At 46.8% G+C, this 14076-nt stretch overlaps 1 protein-coding gene across 1 annotated transcript in view; it reads left to right on the forward strand.

Moving 5' to 3' along the window:
* The window catches only part of LOC124790100 (DIS3-like exonuclease 2), a 227914-nt gene that overhangs the window by 151645 nt on the left and 62193 nt on the right, over positions 1-14076 (forward strand). The gene's annotated exons all lie outside the window — the stretch shown is intronic.

Consider the following 14076-nt stretch of genomic DNA (forward strand, 5'->3'; position numbering starts at 1 on the left):
TATACATTATTTCTTTTCATGTGCCAGTTTCAAGTTGGTGTTAATAATGTTACTGAGTGGCCCAATACTAAAACACTGCTTTTGTTTAGTGCTGGTAAAAAAATAACTTTATTAATAGACTTAAACTTAAAACTCCATATGTGGAAGCAGAGATTACCAAATGTGTAAGTGAAAATGGAAGTGATGGTTACATATAGTTTCTTGGTCAATGTAATCTGTTTCTAAAGATACAACTCAGTGACTTAGATTGCAACCATTTATTAATTTGTTCATTTATTCTCAAAGTTCTGTGGTTCCCATCGTATAGAAGAAAACAAGGATATGGTAAGACAGTGTAAATAAAGCTTCTGGTATGAAGTTTTTTTATTGCCTTGATCATGTGTTTGTACACTGGAGTAAGCTGTTATCTCCAGATTGAGTCCTGTAAGATCCAGTCCAGTGTGAAAGCTGTATGCACATGTTGAAGGAAGTAAAAAACTTCTGAAATGAAGTTTTCTTTATGCTTAATTAATTTATTGCTCTCCAGCTGATCGTGTCAGTTATTTATGATATGGTAAGAGTCGAGGTACACATCAAATGAGAGGCTTAGGTTTTTATATCATGTAAGAATAGGGACCTAATTGTTGTGTGAGAAGATGAGCTTTCAGTCATAGAATCTGATGATTTGTAGGAGTAGTTAATAGAAATGTCTGCAGATGTTCAACAGTTTCTTACCACTTACATTTATTGAGTAACTAATTTATGTGGTTCAGACAGTGGAAAGTGTAGAATGGAATAACAGTAATAATATATGGAAAGGATAGATTGTTACTCACAACATAGAGATGACACTCGAGTTGCAGACAGGCACAGTGAAAAGGAATGCTTGAAATATTTCAGCTTTTGGATAAAGTCTTTATTCAGAAGTAAAAAAACTTGCACATGGTGGATACTGCTGGTTGGAGCAGTATATAAAATAAGGGAAAGGCAACCACTCACTCACATTGGACAGATGCATGGAGCACAGAAACACACAGTGGGAAGCAGTGTTAACACTAGCTTTTGAGCTCCTGCTCTTCTCCTAGCCCCATGGGCATGGGAGTGCACATTTGGATGTCTGCATGTGAATGTATGTACTTTTTGCTAAAAAAAGACCTGCACTCATACATTCATTATGTACATTCCCATACAAGGGAGACATTTTAATTAAATGTTACTGGTGTCGGCAGATAATACAATCTTGCAACACTTATGATGTTCAGAAGTACAGTGCAATGTTCCTTCAGACGTGTGTACATGTCCGAAGGAACAGGCACTGCTGCGACTACAACCATTTTTAAATACATGAAATTTATACACAGTTATCTATATTTACAACTGCAAATATGTTTCATGTGTCTTATAACAGCTGTAATCGCTGCAATGCGTTTTCCTTCAGACATGCGTGCATTTCTCTATGAACATTGCATCATACTTCTGAACAAAGCAGGCACTGCAATATCTTAAATATCATCCTGAACCCCTCAGGGGGCTCAGCGTTTAGTTGCTGGGTACGGGCTTGGCGACCCCAGGGTCCCTGAGCTGGAGACTGGGAAGCACCACCAGTCCTCAATACCGTAAGCTCTGAGCGTGCTTCAACGACCACCGTAAGGCGTGACGGTGAAATGTTGTACAGTACAGAGCCCGGGGATCTTGGCTTAACTGCCTGGGTCGTGAGGATGGTATAAACCTGTCTAAAAAAAACCTCAGTCTCAAGATGTGCTGCACACCGAGGAGACGCATGGCTGTTGAGGTAGAACAGTTGCTGGCAGGTGCCCCCCGGTTGTATTAGGCTTATCCAGGCAAGCGGGGCTCTGTCTGGGTGGACATTCCTTCCCCTAGCTGCTCGTGGAATCACCATGAAACGAAATACGAATAGTGCGCAAGCACAAGTCTCTAAGAAACGAAAGTTCAATGATTTACAGTATGGCCCCCAATCGTTCCCTTCCCTGTCCACACCAGGAGAGGTCTAAATTACCTGGTGAGACTTATTCTCCTCGATTTCTGGTTTTAGCTGAACAGATGGGGACTCATTTCTGACCAAAAAGCCTCAGTTTTTTGTGGAAAATTTAGAGGACAAGTTTGGAGAAGTTGAGGGGATGTCTAAAATGAGGTCTGGAGCAGTCCTCATACAGACAGCATCCCCAACACAGTCACGGGCATTGCTTGCTTGTGACAAGCTCGGTGATGTTGCAGTCTCCATTACGCATCATAAGAGCCTCAATATAGTTCAGGGACATATTTTTCATCATGATTTGTTGTTGCTGTCTGACGACGAGCTCCGTGCAAATCTGGAACGGCGCGGTGTCCACTTTGTACAATGTGTCTTCAGAGGACCCAAAGATAGTAGGGTCGCCACCGGTGCCTTCATCTTGGCTATCAAGGGAGACACCCTGCCAAGATGTGACGCCAACCCTACCTGTCGGCATTGTGGACGTGCCTCCCACCCCAACGTCCCGTGTTCGCTGCCCCCTGTTTGTGTCAACTGCGGACAGAAACATTCATCTTGCTCATCAGACTGCGTGGTTTATCAAAAAGAACGGAAGATTTTGGAGTATAAGACCTTGGATAGGCTCACTTACACAGAGGCCAAACACAAGTATGACCGACTTCACCCTGTGCGCATTTCATCAATGTTTGCTGCAGCCCCCAAGCTCAGCCACTTTTTGTGGGCCCTCCAGCCCGGCCGTCTATTCCTGCCCCCCAGGTAGTTGTGGGAACACCTCCGTTGCTCCCCTGTTATCAACATCGGGAGTAAATACCCCTCCTTCTTTGGGGACTTCAGTCCCCACCTCTGAGCCGGAGAAGTGCCTGCCCCCTCCAGCTCCCCTCGTGCTGAAGGGATCGCTTTGTGTCCTCCCTTCCACAGTTACTGCCCCTCCAGATGTCAGCCAGTGGCTGATAAAGCCACCACCTGAGGGCCGTAGGGCTTCCAGGTCTTCCTTGGTCCATGAGACTGGGTCGGAAAAGCCCACCCAGCTTGATAAACCAAAGGACAAATGGGACCCTACCAAAAAGAAGAAAAAGCAAAAGGAGAAGGGCATAAAGACAGAAAAGGAGTTCACCACAGCCCCTGAAGATGATGTGGAGCATCTAGCGTCCACTCAGGAGCTAGATGTTGCTCGACCCGCAGCTCCTATGGAAGTTGATCAGGCTACTTCGCAATCAGTGGCGGCGAGCGCTTCTAAGGCGTAACCTATCCCCCTGCCCCAGGTTTTTTCATGTCTTTACAGTCGGATACCATTATCCTTCAGTGGAATTGCTGTGGTTTTTTCACCACCTTGCTGGGTTGAAACAGCTTTTGTGCCACTTGTCTGGCCCTACAGGAAACCTGGTTTCCTGTTTGGTGGACCCCCCCCTCCCTCCGTGGCTACCGGGGTTACTATAAGAACCGCGTAGAATACAACAGGGTGTCTGGCGGTGTCTGTGTTTATGTTCTTGCCACTGTTCCTAGTGCCCCAGTGCCACTTCACATGGCTCTCGAGGCTGTGGCTGTTTGAATCTGTGCAGGAATGGAGCTTACCATCTGTTCCCTCTACCTTCCCCCGCATGAGGTTGTCCCTCTTGCCGACCTAGCTGCCTTGTTTGCCCAGCTCCCCCCACCATTCCTCCTTTTGGGGGACTTTAATGCCCACCACCCTTTATAGGGTGGGGCCCAGATCTCGGGCCAGGGTAGGAATGTTGAGGCTCTCTTGGCACAGCAGGACATTGACCTCCTTAACACTGGTGCTCCCACATATTTTAGCTTGACTCATGGCACATACTCAGCCATTGACCTTTCTCTTAGTAGCCCTGGTCTTCTTCCATACCTCAGTTGGAGGTTCGCGATGACCTCTGTGGTAGCGACCACTTTCCTATCCTGGTTTCCCTTCTTCAATCCCAACCCCCAGACCAGCTGCCACGATGGTCTCTTCGTGGAGCTGATTGGGCAGCCTACACCTCCGCTACTATGGCCATTGCTCCGCTTCCTGTTGACATTGATTTGGCAGTGGACGAGGTCACTATGGCCGTTGTTCCTGTTGCTAAGGCAACTGTCCCCTGCCCTTCAAGTACCCTAAGGTGTAAGTCAGTCCCTTGGTGGACACCAGAGGTTACAGAAGCTATCTGGGACCGCCGGCAAGCCCTGCAATGACACCGGTGTCATCCTTCCCTAGAGAATTTGGTTGCCGTTAAAACGGCTGTGGGCCCAGGCTCGGCAGTTAATCCGGTGGAGCAAACAGGACTGCTGGGAACGATATGTTGCCACCATAGGTTCTCGCACCTCCCCATCTCAGGTGTGGTCGCGGGTTTGGCGCATTTTTGGCTTTCGCACTCATGCATCTGTCCCTTGCCTTTCTCTTTGGGGTACACTTTGTACTGACCCAATCACCATCGCCGAACATCTGGCAGAGTACTTCGCTCGCATTTCCGTGACAGCAGGCTACAGCGCAGAATTCCATGCCATTAAAGAGCAGGCCGAGCGTACGCAGTTGTCGTTTCGCACGCACCGTTTGGAACGATACGAAGCCCCATTTAGTGAATGGGAGTTCCAAAGTGCCCTTACAGCTTGCCTCGATACCTCTCTGGGTCCAGACTGAATTCACAACCAGTTTCTTCGCCATCTCTCGGCGCACTGTCAGGGTGAATTACTCGCCCTGTTTAACCACATCCAGATGGAGGGCGTTTTCCCAACTCGTTGGCAGGATAGCGTTACCATCCCGCTGCTGAAACCTGGTGCAGATCCGCTGGTGGTTGATAGCTATCGCCCTATCAGCCTTACCAACGTTATGTGCAAACTCCTGGAATGGATGGGGAGTCGGCGGCTCATGTGGATCCTCGAAGCTCGGGGCCTCCTAGCCCAGCAACAGGGGGGCTTTCGTCAGGGCCGCTCAGCGATTGACAATTTAGTCTCGCTAGAGTCGGCTATTCGTACAGCTTTTACTTGGCGAGAACATCTAGTTGCTGTTTTCTTTGATCTTTGGAAGGCGTACGATACCACCTGGCGCCATCATATCCTTGCTACGCTGCACGAATGGGGCTTACAGGGTCCAGTTCCGATTTTTCTACGGAATTTTCTCTGATCACTCCTTTCGGGGTAGAGTTGGCACTTATTTTAGCTCTGCTCATATTCAGGAGAACGGTGTCCCGCAGGGCTCGGTTCTCAGTGTTCCCCTCTTTTTTGTGGCAATTAATGGTCTTGCGGCTGCGGTGGGCTCATCAGTCTGTTCCTCTCTATATGCCGATGACTTTTGTCTTTATTGCAGTTCCCCAAGCATCAGTGTCGCTGAACGGCGGCTGCAGGGAGCTATCCGTAAGGCACATTTTTGGGCATCCAACCATGGTTTTCAGTTCTCAGCCTCTAAGACCCGAGTGTGCATTTCTATCGTCGTCGAACAGTCCACCTCCATCCAGAGCTCTACCTTGCCAATGAACTCCTTCGTATTGAGGAGATGCATTGCTTCTTTGGCATGCTGTTTGATGCTCGGCTCACTTGACCACCTCATCTTCGTGGGCTTAAACAACGGTGTTGGCGGCACCTCAACATCCTTTGCTGCTTCAGCCACACCATTTGGGGGGCTGCACGAACAACCCCCCTACAGCTCTATAAGGCCTTAGTTCAATCCTGTCTCGACTACGGGAGTGTGGTGTATGATTCTGCAGCACCTTCAACGTTGCAGATCCTCGACCCGATTCTACATTGTGGCGTCAGACTGGTGACAGGTGCCTTCCTCACTAGTCCAGTGACTAGCCTTCTTGTGGAAGCTGGAATCCCTCCCCAACGATTCCGCTGACAACAGTTGCTTGTATCATACATTGCCCGTGTCCATGCCTCGCCTGACCACCTTAACTGCAGGCTCCTTTCTCCATCTTCTGCAGTCCCCTCCCCATGACAGCGGCCTAGGTCGGGTCTCCCGATCGCGGTCCGCTTTTGTTCCCTTCTCTCGTCACTCGAGTCCTTTCCCCTTCCTCCATCCTTCTGGCCCTCTTCTTCTACCCCTCCTTGGTCCCTCCCTCGCTTGCGGCTTTGGTTGGATTTGTCCTGCAACTCCAAGTCCTCTGTTCCACCTGCCAGTCTTCATCAACAATTCCTGGCTCTTCTTGCCTCATTTCGCGATGCAGATGTCATCTACACTGATGGTTCTGTGGTCGATGGATGCACTGGGTTTGCTTTCATCCACGGTGACTATGTTGGGCAGCATTCCCTGCCTTGTGGGAGCAGTGTTTTCACTGCGGAGCTGGTTGCTCTTTATTGTGCACTCGCTCACCTTTCCTCCTGCCCTGGGGAGTCATTTGTCATATGCAGTGACTCCCTGAGTGGATTGCAAGCACTTGACCAGTGTTTTTCTCAGGACCCTTTGGTGCATGGTATTCAAGATGCTGTTTTTGCTCTCGCCGAGTGTGGTCTCTCAGCGACGTTTGTGTGGACCCCGGGCCACATCGGCATTCCAGGAAACAAACGTGTCGATCGGTTGGCCAAGCAGGCCACCCCTGGAGCTTGGTCTTGTGGAAAGAGACCTCTGGTCAGCCCTACATTGCAAGGTCCGCGATGTCTGGAGCTCTGAATGGTCTGTCTTGAACACGCCAAATAAGCTCTGCATGGTCAAGTCATCCATGACCGTATGCAACTCATCCTTGAAGGGCACGCGTAGGGACTCAGCTGTTCTCTGCCATCTCCAAACTGGTTGACCCATAGCTATTTCCTTCATCGTGAGAACCTGCCCAAGTGTCGCTGTGATGCAGGGCTGACAGTGAGCCATCTTCTGATGGACTGCCCCCTTTTAGCCCCCTTGCAGCAGTCCTTTAATTTACCAGCTGCACTTCCTTTAATTCTCGGTGACGATGCCTCTATAGCTGACTCAGTTTTACGTTTTACCCGTGCAGCTGGTTTTTATCACTCGCTCTAGTGTGGGTGCTCTCGCATGATTTCTCAGGCTACACCCACTCCAGCGACTTTTAATTGTGATGTGGATACCAAATAGTGTCTTTTATGGTAGCAAGTTGTGTTGGTACCTCTATCAACGCTTTCCCGCTGGAGGTTCTTCGTTTGTTGTTCAGTGGTTGACCTTTTACCTGAGCCATCAACCACTGTAGTCTGTTTTACTCTAGTCAAATATTTGCTCTGCTCCTTGTAAGTGTCCTCTATTTTGTGTACCCCTTGGTGTTCCCTCCCTCTGGGTGCAGAGGCTACGCTTTTACTGTATAGGCCTTTTACAAGTATGTCTGTTTGGAAGTGGGGACTGATGACCTCGATGTTTAGCCCCCCATCAAACCCCAAAACCAACCAACCAATCATCCTGAAGGTGTTTCTAGTTACTCTCAACATGGCACCTGCCATTCATGCAATTAGTTTTGTGTAGTCGTTCCACTCTTTAATAGTTGTATGGAAGTAAAACTTGGTAAATGTGCTGAAGCGTTTATACTGATCCAGTTTGTGCTGGAAAACAGATTAGTCCCATTTGCAACCACCGGGTTCAAATCTTGCACTGTACACTGTTTGTAGGATGGTATGATATCCTCACTGTTGTCTGATAAGCCATAACATTAGTGAACACGTATGGCTATCGAGAAGAGAGAGAATGTATTGTTAGTGAAACTGTTTTATGTGAGTAGCAGCAATTACATTGCTGCATTGAGAGAATATCGCCAACTAAAAGGTCAGAGAAGAGGCTTGATGTCATTAAATGGTTAAAAGAAGATGATAATGAAATTCAAAACCATGGGTGAGCTCAGTGTGGTACCTGGAAGAGGAAGGTGCCCTGTTCCTGTGGAAGTTATTGACAAGGTTGCTGTTGCTGTAAGTGCCTATGCAGGCCGTGCCTCAGGAAATGCTGGTGCTTGAACAGTATCATGAGTATTGTCCATCCCATGGTCAAAATTATGGAAACTTTTGCAGACTATTTTACACTGGTACAAGATCTAAACAGTGTGTGAACTGAAACCTCCTGATCTGCAGCAGTGTTCTGAATTTGCTCTTCAGTTTCTAGCATGGATTGAAGTTGATGACATGTGGCCGGGCAATGTCCTGTGAGTGATGAGGCACATTTTACACTACAGGGTACAGTGATCACACACAACTGCTGAATTTGGGGTACTATGAGGGCTGCTCAGAAAGTAGGGAACGTTTTGGCTTTTCCTTTTTTAAAGGAAAAAGCTAAGTGCAAGAAATACATTTTATTACATACATCTGAAAGAGCGACTGACATACTATTTTTCCACATAGTCACCAAACAAATTGAGGCACTTATCATAGCAGTGGACAAGCTTTGAAACACCTTCGTCATAAAATTCTGCCGCCTGGGACTTCAGCCAGTGAGTCACGGCCACCTGGAGTTCCGCATTGTCATCAAAGCACTGCATTGCAAGCCAGTTATCCATCTTGGGAAACAAGTGGAAGACGCTTGGTGCGAGATCAGGGCTGTAGGGCAGATGAGGGGAACATTTCCCAATTGAATGAATTAAGGAGTTCTTTAGTGCAGTTTGCCATCTGAGATCGGGCATTTTCGTGCAAAAACAAAATTTTAGACGTCAGCTTTTCTTGGCATTTGTTTTGAACTGCTTTCCTAATGCTGTGCAAAGTTTGACAGTACCGGGCAGAATTTATGGTTGCTCCATGTTCAAGAAAATCAATAAGAAGCACATCTTGCCCATCCCAAAACACTGTCACCATCAACTTTCTTGCTGACAAGGTTTGCAAATATTTTCTTGGTTTTTGGGGGGACCTTGTGTGTCCCCATTCCATGGACTGTAATTTTGTCTCGCAATTGACCTGTTTCACCCAAGTCATGTCACCAGCTATGATTCGATCCAGTAATGAATCGCCATGTTTGTTATAGGCCTCCAGAAATGTCAACGTTGCCCCCATTTGCTGTTCTTTATGGTGTTCTGTAAGCATTTTGGGCACCTGTCGTGCACAAAATTTGTGGTAGCCTAGTTTTTGAGTGACATTTCAAACAATAAAGTCCATGAAACTTATGGAAAAGAAAGTGAAAGCTCTGTTATTGTGAAGCGACGGTTTCCATGAATCGTTTCATCAAGTTTAGCAACAAGATCGTCAGTCACAATGCTCAGGCGTCCACTCTTCTCTTCATCATGAATGATGGTTCAGCCATTTTTGAACCGAATGCACCACTTCTGGATGGAACATTCACTCATTACATTGTTTCTGTACACTTCGCACAGTTCTTGATAAATTTCTATAGGTTTTAGGTTTTTTGACAAAAAAAACCGTATCGCAGACTGCACTTCACCACTGGCAGGATTTTCGATTGCAGTGCACATTTCAAATTCAAATATTGAAAAAACCAGACATGTAGAGATGTTCCCACTATCACAGATGGATTCTGACTGAGCTGCCGAGCATGTACATACCAAAATATATGCTATCGGTGCGCGCCTAGTGGCGGCAGTCGGAAACGTTCCTTACTTTCTGAAGAGCCATTGTATTAAACTGTGTATTGTGAACGAAGAGTCATTGCACTTGCTGTATGTGGCTGTGTGATGTGGATTTACAAGCATGTGTTCTCGATCTGTTCTTCTTTGAAAAGAATACATCCAGATGGCCTGTCAAATGTAGTGTAACATCTGCATATTATTGAGGCGTCCATGTACAGCATTTGATTTTCGCCTTGGAAGATTGCGTCTGTGTAGATACCACTGTTTTCGTACAAGATAGGGCAGCATCTCATGTTGCTTGTCTTGTGGTAAATCTGCTTGATGCATGCTTCCACAAATGTGTTGTCTTCAGAGATTTTGCAGATGCATAGCCTGCTAGATCACCTGATATGAATCCATTTGACTTTTGGCTCTGGGGATATCTAAAAAATGCAATTGTCAGGGGCACACTTGGTCTGTATCTGATCTGAAGGCCCCAGTATGAAGGAACACGTCACTCATATTCCACCAGAACTGCTGCTAGCACATTGTTTTATGAATGTAGCATCTTGTCGACATCTGTGGTGTTTATATTGAAGACATTGTGTAAGCAACGCTTAACAAGAAGTCAACATTATGCCTGTTTCACTTGTTGGACCTCTTTAAATATTTCTGTATATCTTTCTTGCATTCACAGTGCCAGATTTGTACCTGGTGGCCATAATTGGAACTAATTTTGTTCCCGCTCAAATTGGTTCCACAATAATGCATTAGAATATCTACCAAGTTTTGCTTTCATACAATAATTACAGCCCACACTGGACCTCTGTGAGTAGCTGCACTTTAATTATAACCACTGGTATTTTGTTCATTAGTTGACAGGGCAGAGTTGTATTGATTGTCTTCTGGAAGTCCAGGAACATGACATCAGTGGGAATTCTGGCACTTGTTGCCTTGTGGGTCTTGAAGATGAACATAGAGAGATGGGTTTTACATGATTGTTGTTTTCAGTAACCATATTGATTCCTGCAGAAGAGATATTTGGTGTAAAGAAATGTCATAACAGATGACTGTAAAAACGTTCAAAAATTATACAACAAGCAGACATCAATATTGGCCTATATTTGTGTATCTCTGTTAGATGACCCTTCTTGGAATGGGAATGATCTACGCATATTTCCAGTCGCTAGGAATGATTGGCTCCTTCAGTGACCGACAGTACTCTGCTGTTAGAAAAGCAGCAAGTGTCTTCACATACTCAATTTAGAATCGTAATATTAGATTACATGATGTAGCCTCTTCAGTTAAGTCTGATACAATGAGAGGAAACTTTCAGTTGCAAAACATGCCAGATGGAGTTTGATTAATGTGTGTCAATTCATGTTGCTATCCAGGTGGACCCCTTGAGTTGTTATACATGCAGTTTCATTTATTGAATGGCTATTAGTATTTACTCTGGTACTAGAAGGTTGTTTGAAATTGCAAAGCACAACTTTGTAAGAGTATAGTTTTAACTGTTTGTTACGGTGTAAATTCAAGTGCCAGCACACCAGTCAGGAACGAAAGAGAAGAGACGGCTGTGAGAAGAAGTCGGCAAATCGCACGCTGACCGACCGCTCTCCAGGATGACAATGCGATTGCAGCAGTCCCAAGGTGAAGAAGACATAAGTGCCACACCCGCCTGGTAGCGGACCAGTCCTCAGGGGTTCAGCATTTGTTTGCTGAGTATGGGCTTGGCAACCCCGGGGTTCCTGAGCTGGGGACTGGTAAGCGCTGCCAGTCTCCTGTTACCATAAGCTCTGGGCATGCTTCAACAACCACTGTATGGCGTGGCAGTGGAATGTTGTGTGTCACAGGGAATGGGGATCTTGGCTTGACTGCACAGATCGTGAGGATGTTAAAAACCTGTATAAAAGAAACCTCATTCTCAAGGTGTGCTGCATGCTGATGGGATGCATGGCTACTGAGGTGGAACGGTTGTTAGCGGGCAATCTCTGGGGAACCTGCCGCACCTCGGTTGTATAAGGCTTACTCAGGCATGTGAGGCTCTGTCTGAGTGGACCCTTGTTTCCGTAGCTGCTCGTTGGGACTAAGATGGAATCCTCAAAACCGTCATCTTCTCCTCCCAGTGGGAAAGATGTACCGCCTGGGAGTATTCACACCACACGAATGAGGGAGGCTAGCCCTTGTGGTAACCTGCATCAGTTGAATTATAGTAACAGGGCTCATGGCGCCATAAATCAATATGTGTTTTTGGTCATTAAGAGGAAGGAGGGGACATTTGAAAAAGTGTCCCCCTTCTATATCCATAAACGCTTGGAAGGACTTGCTGGACCGAGTGAGGTGGTGCAGTGGTTAGCACACTGGACCCGCGTCCGGCCATCCTGATTTAGTTTTTCCATGATTTCCCTAAATCACTCCAGGCAAATGCCGGGATGGTTCCTTTGAAAGGGCACGGCCGAATTCCTTCCCCGTCCTTCCGTAATCCGATGAGACCAATGACCTCACTGTCTGGTCTCCTTCTCCAAACAACCCAACCCAAGGACTTGCTGGAAGCCTGAAGTCTATTAAGCGGCTGCGGAATGGTTCCCTACTGGTTAAGACTAACAGGTCAAAGCAGTTGGAACTACTTATGAAGACCAAAAAATTGGATGAATGTGATGTTACTGTTGAACTGCATAACTCCCTTAACTCTAGCAAAGACGTGGTCACATGCCATGACATTATGGATATCGACTTAGCCAAACTTAAACAGGCATATGCATTACAGGGGATAGTGGATGTAGAACAAAGGATGCATAGGAATAATGCAGAAATTGAGAAGACTGCCACTTTCATTTTGCCTTTAATTTTCCAACATTGCCTGACCACATCATGGCAGGTTTCCTCCGTCTCAGGTTTAGGCCTTGTGTACCTAACCCTATTTGGTGCTAAAAATGCCAGCGTTTTGGTCACACAGCGCTGAGTTGTGGGGGTGAAGGGACCTGCGGGAAATGTGGAAAGGTAGCCCATGAAGCTGGGAGCCACCCAGTCTGGAGCTGAGACTGCCCTGTTTTTGCAGAGTAATGAAAAATTCAGGAACTAAAAGTCACTAAGTGGATCCCCTATGCTGAAGCCAGAAAGGAATGTAAGGTGACGAAGCCTCCCATCTTCACCACTTCTTACGCTTCCATGGCACGCAAACCTGTTCCTAAGGTCGACACCTCGATGCAGACATCATCCAGTGTACAACCGTACACCACAGTACCTGTACTTGCATGTGTACATGGCAAGGCAAAATGAGTAAGGGTAAAGAAATCCAAGCAGCCACCAGAGAAAAGAGCAGCAACAGTTCTGTAGTGAGTGTCAAGAAGGCACACAACAAGCAGAGTGCTTCTTTCCCCCTCATCCTCGAAGGGGCAGGGTGCAGGGAAAGGTTCACGACATTTGGGTCAAAAGCTGTCCCGAGCACCGTCAGATATGATTCTTTCATGTCTGACTGATGTCTAGGACATCAAGGAGTTAGAAGCATTGATTCCAGACAGCCCTTCCATTCCCCTTCGCTCTACAAGTGCTTCATCTCTGCAGTGCAAAGATAGGGGTAAAGTAAAACCACATTGATGAAATGGCTTCCATCCTACAGTGGAACTTGCAGGGGTTCAGGACACATGTGGAGGAACTCAGTCTCTTATCTCAGGGTAGACCACTGTGTCTGTGTCTCCAGGAGACTCATGTCCATCAATCCTACACCCCTGAGTTATGTGGCTATGCACACTACAAAAAAGATGACCTGAGTGGAGAGAGAGCTAGAGGTGGTGTAGGTATTTTCATTAGTACTGACTACCACTCCTCGCCTGTCTCACGTACAATGAGCAGTTGCTGTATCAGTGTATGAGCATCATCTGTTGACAATATGTTCCCTTTACTTGCATCCACATGATGCACTTGATGAAGAGGCCCTAACCGACCTTATTACACAGCTCCCCCACCCCTTCATCCTCTGTGGTGATTTTAATGCACGGAATTTGCTTTGGGGCTCTGCAGCTACCTGTCCAAGGGGTGGAGCAATTGAGAGGCTTCTCACGCCATCATGCACTTTCTTGCTAAATGTGGCACAGAGTACTCACTCCTGAAGGGCAACTGGGTCATTCTCAGCCATTGATCTCTCGCTTTGCTCCCCAGCTGTTGCTCATACTGCTCAATGAGAAGTGGTTGATGACTTGCTTGAAAGTGATCACTTCCCAATCTGGATTCCCCTGCCAGATGGGTTGGAACCTGAAAGGAAACTTACTGCGAAGGGTGCTCGGTAGAGCTGACTGGACGCTTTATAGCCAGTTGGCCGAGTTCAAATATTGTGCGAATGTCGAGGCATGGGTGGATCATATTACCAAAATGATCTGCCATGCCACTGCAGCATCCATTCCACAATCCACGGAACAAAGGAAGAGGCATCCTGTCCCTTGGTGGAGTGCTGAATGTGGCTCTCCAATCAGGACCAGGTGTGCGGTTCTGCGTAGGTTCAACTGTCGGACAACTGCATAGAATCTTGCAGCCTTTCGGGTGGTGAGAGTAAAGTGTCGCTGAATTATTCAAGAGTGCAAGGAGAGGTCATGGCAACAGTTCCTGAACACCATTAATCATTTCACCAAAAATTCCGTTGTGTAGGAGACCATCAGAAGAATTTGAGAGAGAGGAGGCAGGCCCATGGCTGCTGTAATGGAGAATGGC

Source organism: Schistocerca piceifrons, chromosome 3 (assembly GCF_021461385.2).
Source record: "Schistocerca piceifrons isolate TAMUIC-IGC-003096 chromosome 3, iqSchPice1.1, whole genome shotgun sequence".
Taxonomy (NCBI): Eukaryota; Metazoa; Arthropoda; class Insecta; order Orthoptera; family Acrididae; genus Schistocerca; species Schistocerca piceifrons.